Source organism: Ahaetulla prasina, chromosome 6, assembly GCF_028640845.1.
Source record: "Ahaetulla prasina isolate Xishuangbanna chromosome 6, ASM2864084v1, whole genome shotgun sequence".
In the NCBI taxonomy this organism is placed as follows: domain Eukaryota; kingdom Metazoa; phylum Chordata; class Lepidosauria; order Squamata; family Colubridae; genus Ahaetulla; species Ahaetulla prasina.
In genome coordinates, this window is record NC_080544.1 from 67,864,133 (window position 1) to 67,878,800 (window position 14,668).

A 14,668-nucleotide genomic window follows, 5' to 3' on the forward strand; every position below is an offset into this window, starting at 1 on the left:
AGAGATATACTTTTACTATCTTCCTAAATACTGAGAGAGTGGGAGGCAGAAACACCTTTTTAAGGGTTTAAACTCTGTAGTTTAGGAGTCATAGAAGAGACTTTCTAAATTGTCAGATACTTTGGAAGAGGGATATACTGAGAAAGGCTTTCCCTCTGATGTGAATCGCCAGGCAAATTCATAGTGGATGACAGTTCTACAGAAAATCAGGCTTAAAATCTATATGATTTTAAGATTAAATTCTGCCCAATCAGAAATTAGTAGCCATTGTAGGCATTATGTGATTCTTTTTTTCTCTTTGTCCCGTCAACAGCTTGGATATCACATTTGGATCTTTTGCTTTTTGAGAGAAGCCCAATCAATATAAAGTACACTGAAATAGCTGAGAATAGGTTGTAACTAATGTGTGAATAACTCTTACTAAGTCTGATCAGCTCAGGATGACTGATAGCGTACCATTAATTATTAATTATGTAACTGTGTTCTTTACCACAGCTGCCACCAGCAAATGAAAGGACTGCTGAGAAGCAAGGAGTCTTCCCAAACACTGATTTTTTTGGGCAGCTGTGCAACTCCATCTATTATAAACTTCATCTCAATCATAGACTCAACATTTTCCTTACCCATAAAAATTTTAACCTGGATTTAATTTTAACTTGTTTTCTTCATATAACCAGTTATACAGAACAGGCAATCTTGATGCATCCATTTTTAAAGTGCTAAATAATCCCTCCCATTGATTTTATATAGATGAAGAAGACAGTATTTTGTATACCATAATAGGTCAATGTGTCCAAATGTCAACCTTTCCCAAATGCTCCCTCTAGTGAGACTCATTAAAATTAAGAAACTTCATTTTCCTCATTTAATTTCTGGCATATTGATGACTGAAGTAGTCTTGCTACCAGATATAACACTGATTGAAATGGTCTATTAAAAGCAGTTTTGTGTCGATGAATCTGGAAATAAATGCCATTAAAATGATTTCTTAATCACCTTAACCAAGAGGAGAATATGTCAGACTAGCATATAATGAAAATTATCTTCTGGGTGGAGGGACAGCTTTTTTGGTAAAGTTTTCTTTAAGTATGCAGGACACATCCAGGGTACAAGAAGGCATTAATCACTTCACTTTACTATGGGACCAGTTCTTATAGGTCCTACTACTGCTCTCATAAAAAGTTCAGGTTTTGACTTGAATGCATCAGAAATTTTTACTGCAAAACTGTAATAAATGCAAAGATCATTTTCTACAAATGCTAAATATCTGGTATGCAGACCTGAACCCACACACCTCTTGCAGTCCATTTCTCACACTGACTTTGGCTGCACCTGATAATTATTTAACAAACAATCCTATCCAATTGCAAGTGTTTTGTTTCCTCTTTGCCTATTCCAATCTCACAATCCCAGTCTGGGTTTAATGAGCGAAGATCAAGCAAGCAACTGGTGGTTGTCATCTCTCCACATGCACTATGTCCTTGAGATCTACAAAAAGAAAAAGAAAAGAACTCATATAAACCTGACAAGCAGTTGCTATGGTTACTTTCCTATGCCTTGCCCATTATTAATAAAAATCAAGGCAAATCTGATTGAGTTTATCTGCAAAGTACAATAAAAAATCAATCACAGTGTGTCTCTGGCTCTTTGGACTCTTTTCTCTCATCTCCAAATTTTTTGCAGAGGAATGCCATACAGTACAGAAAAGCACTGTTGATTTTTTTGCTGTGTAGTTATAAATGGGGTAGACAAAATCTTAACTGTGGTACCCCTTGCTATGGGATAGATTTCCAAAGGGTCTGAAAGATGTTCCCATTCCATATTTGACATGGTTTACCCTTTGGGCTCAAATCCTCTACTTCTGCACATCATTGCTGTTTTAGTAGCTTCATAAATTAAAATTACACATTAGATATGCTAGAGGGAAATGGGTATATAGGTGCAATAGTATCAGTTGCCTAAGCCTTTTCTATATTCCATGGATTAACTAATTGCTAACAGACAAGGAAGAAAATTCAAACCTATCAAATACCTTGACTGGACCATTTAAATCAGTTTTCTACTCCTTTATAACTTTATAACCACTGCTAATCTAAAATTGATCTGATTAATCTTCCATACAGTACAACTACAGAAAACTCCTCCACTTTCAGTTCACTGACCCCAGTGAAAGAGAATATCAAATCTAGTACCTGTTTTGCTTCATGAGTAGGTCCAAATATGACAAGGCCATGATCATCATTAAAATCTGAATGAGTTGTAAATGTGTTTTCTGGAAATAGTGGGTACGCTATCCTTGTGCTGATATAAGATGACTCAACGTTTGTCAAGATTTCTCTGTCAGTTTAAGGAGCAAGTATGTTATCAGTATCCCAGGCAAACAATTATAAATTCAAATACTTGACACTGATGAGCTGCACAATTCCTTAAAAGATGGAATCTCTATAGTCTAGAGCCGTGATGGTGAACCTTTGGCATTCCTGCGTACCGGCCTGTGTGCCGGAACTGGCACGCAAAACCATTCTGTGAGGTATGCGTGGCCTCACTGGCCTTCACGTGCATGGGAGCAGCGATACCCGGAAGAGCAGCAGTCTATTGCGCATGCACAAGCTGGCACCCAAACACCTGGATACCAGCATGGCAGCACAAATAGCTGGCCATCGCGGATACGCACGACATTAACCTGGAAGGTTGGGTGCTGGCTTGTGCATGTGTGCCGGCAGGCCCTCTTCTGGGTTTTGCTGGTCCCGCGCGTGCGACGGCCAGCTGACCGGCGTGTGTTTGAGCACAGGAATTCAGAAGAAGAGCCAGTGAGACCACGCATTCTTCGCGGGATGGTTTTGCATGGCGCTTCCAGCACGCATGCCATGGGTTCGCCGACACTGGTCTAGAGGGACAAACTTTCAACCTTCAAAATACTCTCAATAATTATACAATGGATATTCTGACTGCTGAGATTTGTGAACCAGCAACATTTGGAAGGGCACAGATTCTCCATTCCTGCTATAAATCATGATTACCATTCCTAATATTGCTAATCAAGTCCATCTTGGACAAGAATCTCAAATGATACATTTGGGAAAAATGAACTCTTACTTATTTCATTCAGCCAGATTTTAGTGAGTTAAGGCAGAGTTCCCCAACCTTTCTGGCTTTGTGGACTGAGGAGTGAGGATGGTTCCAAGTGAGTAGTGAGTAAGCATATACACTGTTCCATTTGCATGAGAGGTAGATCTGTGTGCCCACCGCTTGTGCAAATGGAGTGTGTGCTGCTCACCACTTTGGGTGGCCTGGTTCTATACAGCTCATGGCTCAGTAGTGGGCCACGGCCTGGGGGTTGGAGACCTCTAGTTTAAGGCAGTCAGCTTGCTCTTACAGTATAAAATGGTGGAAAATCAGGGGTGAAATGCTCCCGGATTGGACGGGATCACGCAATCCAGTAGCGATGGCGGCTGCTGGTTCGGAGGACAGGTAGCAAAAATCCCTGCCCCCCCCCCCGCATCTGCTGAGCTGCACCATCTGCAGAGGTTTTTTTTTTACTTTTAAAAGCCGGTTTTGCTTCAGCTGAAACAGGCCTTTAAAAGTAAAAAACAGCAGAACCTTACTTGTACTCTTACTTGTGAGAGTAGAGATTCTAAGGCACTTACCTGATTACTGATGAACACATGGCCACAGCCCGAAAGCAGTTTCAGTTTCAGCCAGACAGAATCAATCGCTCAGCCGATCTATTTACTCGGTGATCAACTGGCTGGCTTTGCTGGCTGAGGAACTCTGGGATTTGAAGTCCACAATAAAATAAAATAAAATAAAATAATAAAATAAAATATTTGTGCAGCTTTCTGAGATTTGGTATGTTTCTGTAGTGTTTCACTCTGACTACACAAACACACAAAATCTCAGAAAGCTGTATGTGGCATATTGTGTGTGTGTGTTAAGTGTGAAAGTTGATTTTTTCTGTGGATGTGTGAAGTGTGAAGTGCAGCTGCTTTTACATTGTGTGTGAGTCAGTTGTGTTGTGTTGTTTTGTGTGTGTGTGTGTGTGTGTGTAAAGTGTGAAAGTTGGTTTTTGAGCTTTTTGTGGCTGTGTGAAGTGTGAAGTGCAGCTGCTTTTACATTGTGTGTGAGTCAGTTGTGTTGTGTTGTGTTGTTTTGTGTGTGTGTGTGTAAAGTGTGAAAGTTGGTTTTTGAGCTTTTTGTGGCTATGTGAAGTGTGAAGTGCAGCTGCTTTTACATTGTGTGTGAGTCAGTTGTGGTGTGTGTGTGTGTAAAGTGTGAAAGTTGGTTTTTGAGCTTTTTGTGGCTATGTGAAGTGTGAAGTGCAGCTGCTTTTACATTGTGTGTGAGTCAGTTGTGTTGTGTTTTGTGTGTGTAAAGTGTGAAAGTTGGATTTTGGTATCTCTTATTGTTTTTTTATACTTTATTATTTTTATTATTTATTGTTATTGCCCACGCCCACCAAGCCATCTGACCACCAAGCCACGCCCACCAATTAAGCCACGCCCACAGAACTGGTAGGGAAATTTTTTAGATTTCACCCCTGGGGAAAATGCATTATTTCCTATCAGTAAGACACTCAAAACAAAGCAATCTTCAATGTTGTCCTCTCAATTAATGCTAGTGGTTTCCAACAATGCTGCAACATTGAAAAAGTAAAGTTAGTGAAGAATCACCGCATAAATCTTACTCAGAGCTTGGTTCTGATTTAATCAGGAGCTGGTTCAGTTATTGTGGTAACCATATGTGCCAGTCTTCATTTTCTACAGGGAAAAAGAAAAACTTTTTTAATGGCATTTGCAAAGTGTCTTAGGGATTCAGACACCTTATTCCCATTCAATTTAATGACAATTGAGTATCCCTTAAATAGCTTTGTGTACCTCAGTTAGAAATAATGCTGCAGTTTTTAAATGGAAAAAACATTGCAGAATTCTTAGACAGAAGATTAGTCTAAGCATGAAGGAGACTTTTCATCTTGGCATGAAGATGAACAATTTCCAGTGATATGTTTGTGCACTGTAAACAGGTTTTGTTATTATTTTGTAGCTTTATGTATGATATATGATTACTGACACTACATATTAAACATGTGAAGTTCAGATGAAAAATATCTGGAAGTCAACAAAGAAGAAGAGTAAGACTCTACAATCAAACTTAATAAGATAATCATTTGGACAAGGACATCTAAAAACATGTATTTCTCTTTCTCTCTCTCTCTCTCTCTCTCTCTCTCTCTCTCTCTCTCTCCCTCTCTTTTTCTCTCTTCTTGTAGTCTTTCTACTATTCTAATTGAAGGCCTACTATCTCATGCTCTTAAGCATATTTTCTTGGAAACAACAGATCATAAGGCTATTATTGTGTTCATTTCGACCCAAGATAGCCACAGGATAAGCAAAATAACAGCTTTTTACTAACTGCTACATTCAGAAATATTATCTGATTTCCTGAAATGGCAATACATGTCAAGGCAATTGTAAGAATTGCAAAATGGGTCTGAGAAAATCAAATTCAGATCTCAGCTGACTTGTGATTCTTTTCTGGCTAGACTAGAATATGTTTCTCTCTTTTAAGCTAAAATATCACTATGCGAATATTTGGATAAACATTTTCAACTCATTTTATAAACATCTGACTCAAATAAAATGTTCAGTTAGAAGAGTTGGGGGAAAAAAGCAGTACAAAATTAACAGGCTGATCCATCCACAGTATTTTTATACTAGCATGTTCTCCAACACAACATATGTGTTATTTCATAATAGCATCTCTCTTGCTGTCATCTTTGGTGCTGGCATATTTCAGTCCTTTGTTATTCAGTTTGGAGGCACTGCCAAAAGATCTTATCCAGTTAGAAATGCCAACAAACTCTGAGACAGATGGAATTAGGTGACAACAAGATACAAATTTCTGTCTGTATCAGAACAGCTGTGATTTCAAAGGTTTGTGCAGTTCAGAAGCTTTGGTTTGTCTGCGTAGAAATCTATTGCAGATGTATAATGCATCATTTTAGATGTATAGTGTAATTATACTGCTGCATCATGTAAGCACAGGAACTTTCAGTTGCATAGTATATGACAGCTGAATTGTGATTTCTAGAACCGAAAATGAATCCCAAACCTGAGGATCATTGGGAAGAAAAGAAATAATCCTTTCTGCTGACATTGCCCACATGATTTCATTCTTCCACAGAAATATCATAAATCTCCTTATGGTCCTTTCATGACTGAGGATGGCAATGTCTTACAGAGAGAATGTGTTTGCGCTAGATTTAGTGAATCTCCATTGAAGTTGTTGTAACATTTGCCAGTGTAGCAAATCCAACAGGGTAGAAAAATCAAGGGGATCCAGGAGATCTGGGAAGGGGAATGGGGAATATAAAGATTTTATTTCAGTATTCAGAAAAACACTGTCCTTTCTTCAGCTCAGGGGTGAAATACACTTACCTTCCCTACTGGTTCGCAAATGTACGCAGAGGCTTAAAATCATCGCAAAAAAGCGATGTCATAACATTCGCACGGATGGGTGGAGCCTCCCTCAGCCACCCCTACTGGTTCGCCCAAGCTGGATAGAACCAGCTGAATTTCACCCCTGATTCAGCTGCTTGCAGTTTTTCTGTGTTGCATATCAAGAATAGATGCCACAAAAAGCTCTTGAAGATCTGTGTTTGACCTTGGAAGGTAAGTGCATTAATCCACTGCATCACAGAGTCTTCCCTGCTCCTAATCCTCTTGCTGGGAAAGGACAACGTTGAAGGACAATATAATCATGTTGGCAAAGTCTATAGTAATGCCTTATGACAAGCCCGTTCCTCTGGCGGCCCCTGCATTTTATTAACTTTGTCTAGAGATTACTGAACTTTTGGTAAAAAAAAAAAAGGAAAGCAATGGGAAGAAGAATCGAAGATGAGCCTTTTTTGCCAATTACTCTTGGAAAATTAACTTTATGAGTAAAATGGATCTATTTCCAAGTCTGTCACAATCTGTGTATCTTTGTAAAAGGTGTCTTTGCTTTTTGATTGAGAAGAAAAATAGCACAGGGCCAAACATTAGTCAATCAGCATCCAGGTACTTTTTAACCTTTGATCGATCGATCGATCGATCGATTGATCTACCTACCTACCTACCTACCTACCTACCTACCTACCTACCTACCTATCTAGCATCTAGCATCCAGGTACTTTCTAACCTTTGAGCGATCTATCTATCTATCTATCTATCTATCTATCTATCTATCTATCTATCATCTATCTCATCATCATCTATCTATCTATCTTTCTGTCTGTCTATCTATACAGATGTAGATAGATATTGATATAGATATAAATATAGATGATATAGATAGATACAGATATAGATGATATAGATACAGACTACAGACAGAGAATAGTTATTAAGGCAGAAAGATTTAAAAAACTGGAAAAGAATGCCTTGTTATCTTTCACAAGGCTGTATTCTATCATGTATGTGATTTGATGGATCAACCGTAGTATGTTTTTGAATAAAAATCACTTGGACTGCAATATTATAAAGAATCCAATATATTAGGAGCATAAGAAGATATGTTTTGAATTTACCCACTGTAGCTTAGTCTAGCATGCTATTTCCACAATAGCTAATCATATGTCAGTCTACTCTAAAGCACTTTCTCAATCTTATTTTCTTGTCTAAGCAGTTACATTAAGTTAGCTGCTATCTCTATAATCTAGAGTTAACATATAACTAGTATCTATTAGGGATGTAAAAGAACTCTTCCCTGGAGTTTTGAAAGCATGAAATAGTGTGTTTCATCAGCAACCCAAGCAGCAAGAGAGTCTTGCTAGAATTTGTCACTCTAAACCAGGGGTGTCAAACTCAAGGCTGCAACAATAGTGGGCCGGATTTGGCCTGTGGGTGCTTAAATCTGGCCCCTGGGGCTGGCTGGGAAATAGCAAAGGTCTGGCCTGCGATGCCTCTGGCAGCCAAACCAGGGTGTGAGGGGACTGCGCACATATGTGCACACCCCATCTCATTTTGGCCTGCAGGGTGCTGCAGGAGTAGGTCCAGGCTGAAAACGGGGTGCAGGTTCAAATGTGGGCTATCACTTTGAAAGCCCTGCATGGGATTGGGTCAGGTTATTTGTGGGACCACCTCTCCTTGATTGTATCTGCCTATTCCACTAGTTCTGATAGGTTGGTGTTCTCCAGATCCCTTCTTTTAAATATTGACATATAGCGTGACCTGGGAAGCAAGCCTTTTCTGTGCCTTGTCTGTTTCCATTCCCTACTTGTTGAAACACCCTTCCCCCTGGGATCTGATGGCCCTCATTCTTTTTAGCATTCCAGAAGGCCATAAAAACTCTCCCCCCACAACATTGAGATAAGAAGAGGCTTAAGACTGGGGAATATACTTTATTATATTGGAATGCGTTAGTTAGGGCACCAGGTTCTTGTTTACTGTTTAATTTTTTATTGTTATGAGCCTCCCAAAGTTGTGGCCAATAAGACGGGTAATTATATAAGTCAAACAAACAAATAAACCAATATAGAAATACAGGCAAAACATACATGGACAACTCCAGATTGAAAAAAAAAATGCCTAAAGGAGTAAGTTCCACTGCACTCTCATTATGGCATGTAATAGAATGTCTCTTATTTGATTAAAAAAAAATAGGAAAAATTTGCTTATCTGTGTGTAAAGTATAGACTTTACTGTAATCCTAGTAAAACTAACCTCTAGAAATAATTATGCACTATTGAAACAAGTAGCCCCCTTGTCATACCTAATTCTCCATAGTTTTGGGTCTGAAAACCAGAAAATATTTATTCCATTTCTATCTATATAAACTCTACAATATAACATTATAGTTCGGCTAATGCACTGGTACCTTAGCAGTTCCTCCCAGCAAAAGGTGGAAAAGATCACCTTCCTAGATACATTGAATTCATTAGGAGAGAAAATGGGGAGGAAGAAAGAAAAGGCAGAAATGTTTAAAGAAGTTTCATGTAATATGCATGAGAAGGAAACCTAGGCCCATGCAGGATAGCTTAGATTCAGCACTTTTGGAAATTCCTGCTTTATCAGTGTGGAGAGAACAAAGGGAATGAAAGCATTTCTCACCTTTTTTATGTTTCTCAGATCAATCAGTCCATTCATGACTAAATAATCCTACCATTCATTTCCTAAGGCAAATCTAGAGGCTGGGGAGGTTTTGGTATACAGTATACTGTTTCCCAACCATATATGTTGGACTAAAACTTATACTGGGCATACTATGCCTAGTATGCAATGGCTGTTAGTACAATGATTGGGTAAGATTGGAGTTCTAGTGCAACATATCTGATTTGCATCATTTTGGGGAAGATAATGTTATGTTATTCTGTATTCTTGGGTCACAGTAGGTGGTTTCTGAATAGTGTTCAGAATATAATAGCTAATCCACTTAATTATTAGGAGAGAAAAGCATTAGAAGAAAAGTGATTTGGAATTGTTGACTGTTTCCTATATTCATGCTTTCATAAATTCAGTGATGTACAACAAGTACCCCACCCCCTTAACATATGTAATATGAAGAAATCATCAAAGCATTCTATACCTGGAGCCCAAAGCCCTTTTCTCTGATCCTAATCATAGAAGAAATATGAATGGTTACCATTACATCGTGGTGGCACAGTGGTTGGAATGCAGTATTGCAGGCTAACTCTGCAACTTGGAGTTTGATCCTGATAGGCTCAAGGTTGACTCAGCCTTTCATCTTTTTTTTCCCCTTCCACCCTTCTGAGATCAGTAAAATAAGGACCCAGATTGTTGGGAGCAATATGGTGACACTGTGCATTGCTCAGAGAGTGCTTGCACTATGAAGCAGTATGCCTGCTATTGCTAGTGCTTGCAACAAAAATAATTCAGGATGGTTGATGTAGTTCAGACAGTTTAAAAAATGTTTTTATTCATTTTCCCAATCACAGATATATTGATGAAATGGCAACTAGGAATGTTGCCTTTATGAATTTGGTTCTTGCCTTTACCCTTATAATCTTTCCGTATGATATGTTTCAAAAAGTTATTGATTCCATGAACTTGGGAAAAGGTGGACAAATCCACATCTTTCTAATTCATAAACATTTGCAGTGGATTTTCAATTCAGACTCCACTCAATTACTTTTGTATCAATTCCAAGCTGAAGGAAAAACACATAGAAATTGACTTTATTTTCATTTTATATAGCTTTATTATGTGTATAAATAAAATATGCATTTTGACTATCTTAGACTTTAGAAGATGGACATTTGAGTAATAGCCACAGGTGTAATTAGTTCAATATAAATAAAATAGTTTATTTCATTTATAAATATGAACCCAATGAAATCCTGACCAGTTTAAAACCTGGAGAATGAGGATTTCATCCATTCTACCTCCTGGATTACTAAAAGGTCTTTTACCTGATATTTTTATTTTGATAAACGTTCCATTTTTCATGAGTCAGGTACACACAGATAGCAATGAAGTACAGCAATTCTGTATTAAGTTCAGTAACTGCAGATAGAAGCTATTGCCAAAGTACACACAATAAACATTTAGCTGTATTTTGCATGTGAAGACACACATAAAAATGCATAATAAAAACCAGAAGGCTGGTATAAATATCAAAAAAGCCACCTTCCAATGTAAAATGAGAGTACTTCAGTTGAGTGCTTTTGGCAGGGGCTTGTCAAATTTGTTAGGCATTATTTGCTAACCAAAACCATAGCAAAGCTAACAATCCACCCTCTCTGATTTTCTGAAAAGTAAATATTGTTTCCTATACACCCTTATAGCTGTGGCAAGGCGCAGCTGAATTCGCTTAGGAACTGGCATGTCATTAATCATTTTAAAAATGGATTGTTCAACTTCACAGATTTCTGCTGAGGCATGGACTCAGTTTAGAACATTCATTCACCCACCTTTATCTAAGTGAACTTCCAATTTCTTGATTTGGACAAGCTGTTTTAATACCTCATAAGACAGGCTTTAAGGTTTCAAAATCATGCAAAGCATTTTCAATACTATGCAAATCCTATGAATACTAATATTTCCTAAATTGGGAAATCTGGATTTGGATTACAAATTCTCCATCTCATAATGCCTGGATGTGTTTCAAGGATACCATTCTTGCCATAAAACTATCAAAATGTGTTTAGAATACACAGAGCAAAATGACTGTGTCAGTTTTGCATCTGTCTAGATTGCAGTCATCAGATCTGGAATTTAAAGCTAGCAGCCAATGCTTAAACATTGATTACTTTCGGAGCTTTTAATGAAACTGTCACGGTATGATGAAGTTGCTAATTTTTTTAAACAAAATCACAATCTGATTTATAGAAGAGAAACTTACTTTCAGGAGTGCCCAAAATCAAACAAAGATTGTGTGTGTGTGTGTGTGTGTGCATGTGTGCATACATATATATATACACACACACACAACATGAATATGGTCTTTGAAATAATAAAAAAAAAATCCAATCATTGCTAAAAAAAATGATGTTAAAAATAACTTTTAGGAGACTTGACATTTGAGAAAATCTGAAAGGAAACTGGAAGAATGTTGCAGCATTTTCCAACATCTTCCTTTGAATATCAGCTGTTCCCTGTTCTGCAATAATACTTTTATTGATCTTGCTATTGATAAACTAGTCCTACTATTAGACAAAATGGGTTAATTGCCCTGGATGAAAGATGCTGGATATTGAAAGTGGTGTTAGGAGAGAATTATCTGACTTATATCTCCTCAGCAAAGATGCCCATTCAGGTGCAAGAATGATACAGATCACTGATAGCCAATGTTGAGTCCCTGTCCAGTTGATGTTTGAAAATGAATGTGTGGGGGCAGGGATGTTAATTTGTTTCACATATTGGGCAGCAAAAAGTACTTGGCTCAGCCCACTACTTCAGTTTGTCCTACTTAACCGTTGCTCTTTCAACTGTGGGATGATCAATGAAGGATTTATCCATTATTCTTCAATATGGCTCCTGGAACTGATCCAACTTTCTCTTGAAGATTCAGCAGCAGCCAACCCAACTACATTGCTGTGCAACTTGCCATTTCTCCCCTCTTTTCCTGAAACTCCAGGACCAGAAGGAACATTGCCTTTGATTGCTGCAGACATTATAAGCAGACTCATTCAGCAGCTTTGCTTCCATCTAGTCAACTGAACATTCTTTTTTCAGTGATTAGGTGGGCATCTGTTTTTGAGTAGCTAAGTTTGATTACTGCAAAGTGACATTGATTTCCACAATCTGTGTGGTGTTTTACATTAATGTAGGAAAAACTGAGTCAATAGGTAACCTTATTTGTTTATTTATTATTTATAATATGCCTTTATTATTTTTACAAATAATTCAAGGTGTGAACATATTCAACATATCTTCCTCGTCCTCTTTCCCAAAACAACCCTGTGAAGTGAGTTGGGCTGAGATACAGTGACTACCCAAGGTCACCCAACTGGCTTTCATGCCAGGGCAGGACTAGAATTCATAGTCTCCTAGTTTCTAGCCTTGTGCCTTAACCACTAGTCCAAGCTGTCTCATTTTATTATTTAGAATATTGTAAAACCCAATGGAATTGAAATTGTTTTTTAATCTGGTAATTTTATTCTCCCTTTGCTTCATGAAGGAATGTCAATCTTCTCAAAGCTGATGCTGCCCAAATTTATTATGGCCGGGATAATGCTTGTTTGGGTTTCTGAGAATTGTGACATCAACACAACTAGAAAGTATTGTGTGGTATTTGTCTTTCATTTTATTAAACCGTAATTTAAATCTTGAGAGGCAAAGCAGTACTACCCCCTTTGTGTGTAGTTGAAATCTAGATTCGAATCTCCCAGTCCTAATTTTGACAATCGAATTACCACTGTCCCAAACAGGCTCTCCAATTTAAGACGGTAGTTTACATTTAAAATATAAAACAACTCCTTTTCCACAAATACCTGAATTATACTATATAGATGAACATATCCTTAATATTCAGCTTCAATTTGGGAAACTCTCCACTTGCTGAAGATTTTTTTTCTCTATCAACTAGATTAAGAGTATCTAGATTTAAAGGAAATATATTAAATAGAAATATTTTGTTGATATCTTGTTTAGCTTCTGCACTGTCTTTCTCAGTGTTATAGTTGAAATTGGCAAGATTAAGCTTTATCTATGGTAGGAAAACTACTCTTGTTAAATTTCTGCCTACATACATCTATTAAAGGCACATGTACAATCTCTGTAGGCAGAAGTGATAGTGTAAACAAATCATCAGTAACTGATTGTTATGTGTTCTAAGGGACTAGCATCTAAAGCCTATTCAATTATTATGTTTAAAATCACTTTCTTTATATTTTAGGGCTGGCTCTGTCTCTTGTATCTTGAGCATATCATATAGAGCAGTAATGGCTAATCTTTTACGTCACCGCGTGCTGACCTGCAGAAATGGCATCCAAAACCACCCCTCCTGGACTGCGCAGCCTCGCTGACCTTCACACACACAGGAGCACCGCGGGAGCACTGAAACCCAGAAAAGCAGCGTTTTGTCATGCATGTGCGAGCTGACACCCAAAGTTTTGGTTTCTGGCATGGACGCATGCCCAATGATCAGCTGGCCATCATGCATGCACACAGCATAAACCCGGAAGTTTGAGTGCTGGCGCACGCATGCGTGACAGAATGCTGCTCTTCTGGGTTTTGGCACTCCTGCGCGCCGAAGGCCAGCTGGTCGGTGTGTGTGTGTGTGCACAGGAACATGGAAGAGGAGCCAGTGAAGCTGCACATCCCTCACGGGATGGTTCTGCATGCCACTTCTGGCACGTGTTCCATAGGTTCATCAACATGCATATAGAGCAACAAAATTGGGCACAAAATTTAGATGACCACTTGCTGCTGTTCCAAATATTTTTCAGCCCACTTCTGATAGCCTCAATTTTTTCCCAGACCATTAATAGAAAGAGAAAACCAATCAGCATTCAACAACCTCTCAAATGTTATAGTGTACAACTCTAGAAACTTCTGGATCTTGCTAGAATGTCACCTTGTCTCATTAGTTAGAATGTTCCATTTTCTAGGTTCTCAAAGGTCACATCTTGCAAATTCTTTGCTGTTCCAAAAGATAGATTTTCTTCCCTACAAAGGTATAGCTAGTAAGGGCATGCATTTTCATCTCTTAGAGAGTTTATGAAGCTGGCTGGTAGAAGCTGTCACTTTGCAATGCTGTTAATGAGTGGGGCTGCTCCTTTCCAACCCCTTTTTACATTGTAGGCTGAAAAGTCACCTCCATGGCTATTTAAAACATTGTTAATCTTTCCAATGTGTTTGTAAATGGTGTAAATTGCCCCTTGGGTTTAGCAGAGAAAGATACAAAGGCCCCTCTTTTTTCTGCCAAAGTTGCCTATTTTAAATTTAGATCTCAATTAATAGGCTGTTTTTCATCTTTGGAAGGTCAAGTCAATGATTGTTCTTCTTTAACAAGCCCTTGGATCAAAGTGGGATAGTTTTGTAATGATACCACCTTTTCATGTTCCGTTCAATGTGATACAAAAGCAAAGCAAGCATTTTTTCATACAGGTAGATGTACTTATAAACAATAAATTGAGCATATTTTTCACTATATCTATCCTGTCTTCCATGCTATCTTATGCAAGTTTTGCTTCTGCATTGTGCATGACAAAGCTCACAATGAATCCACA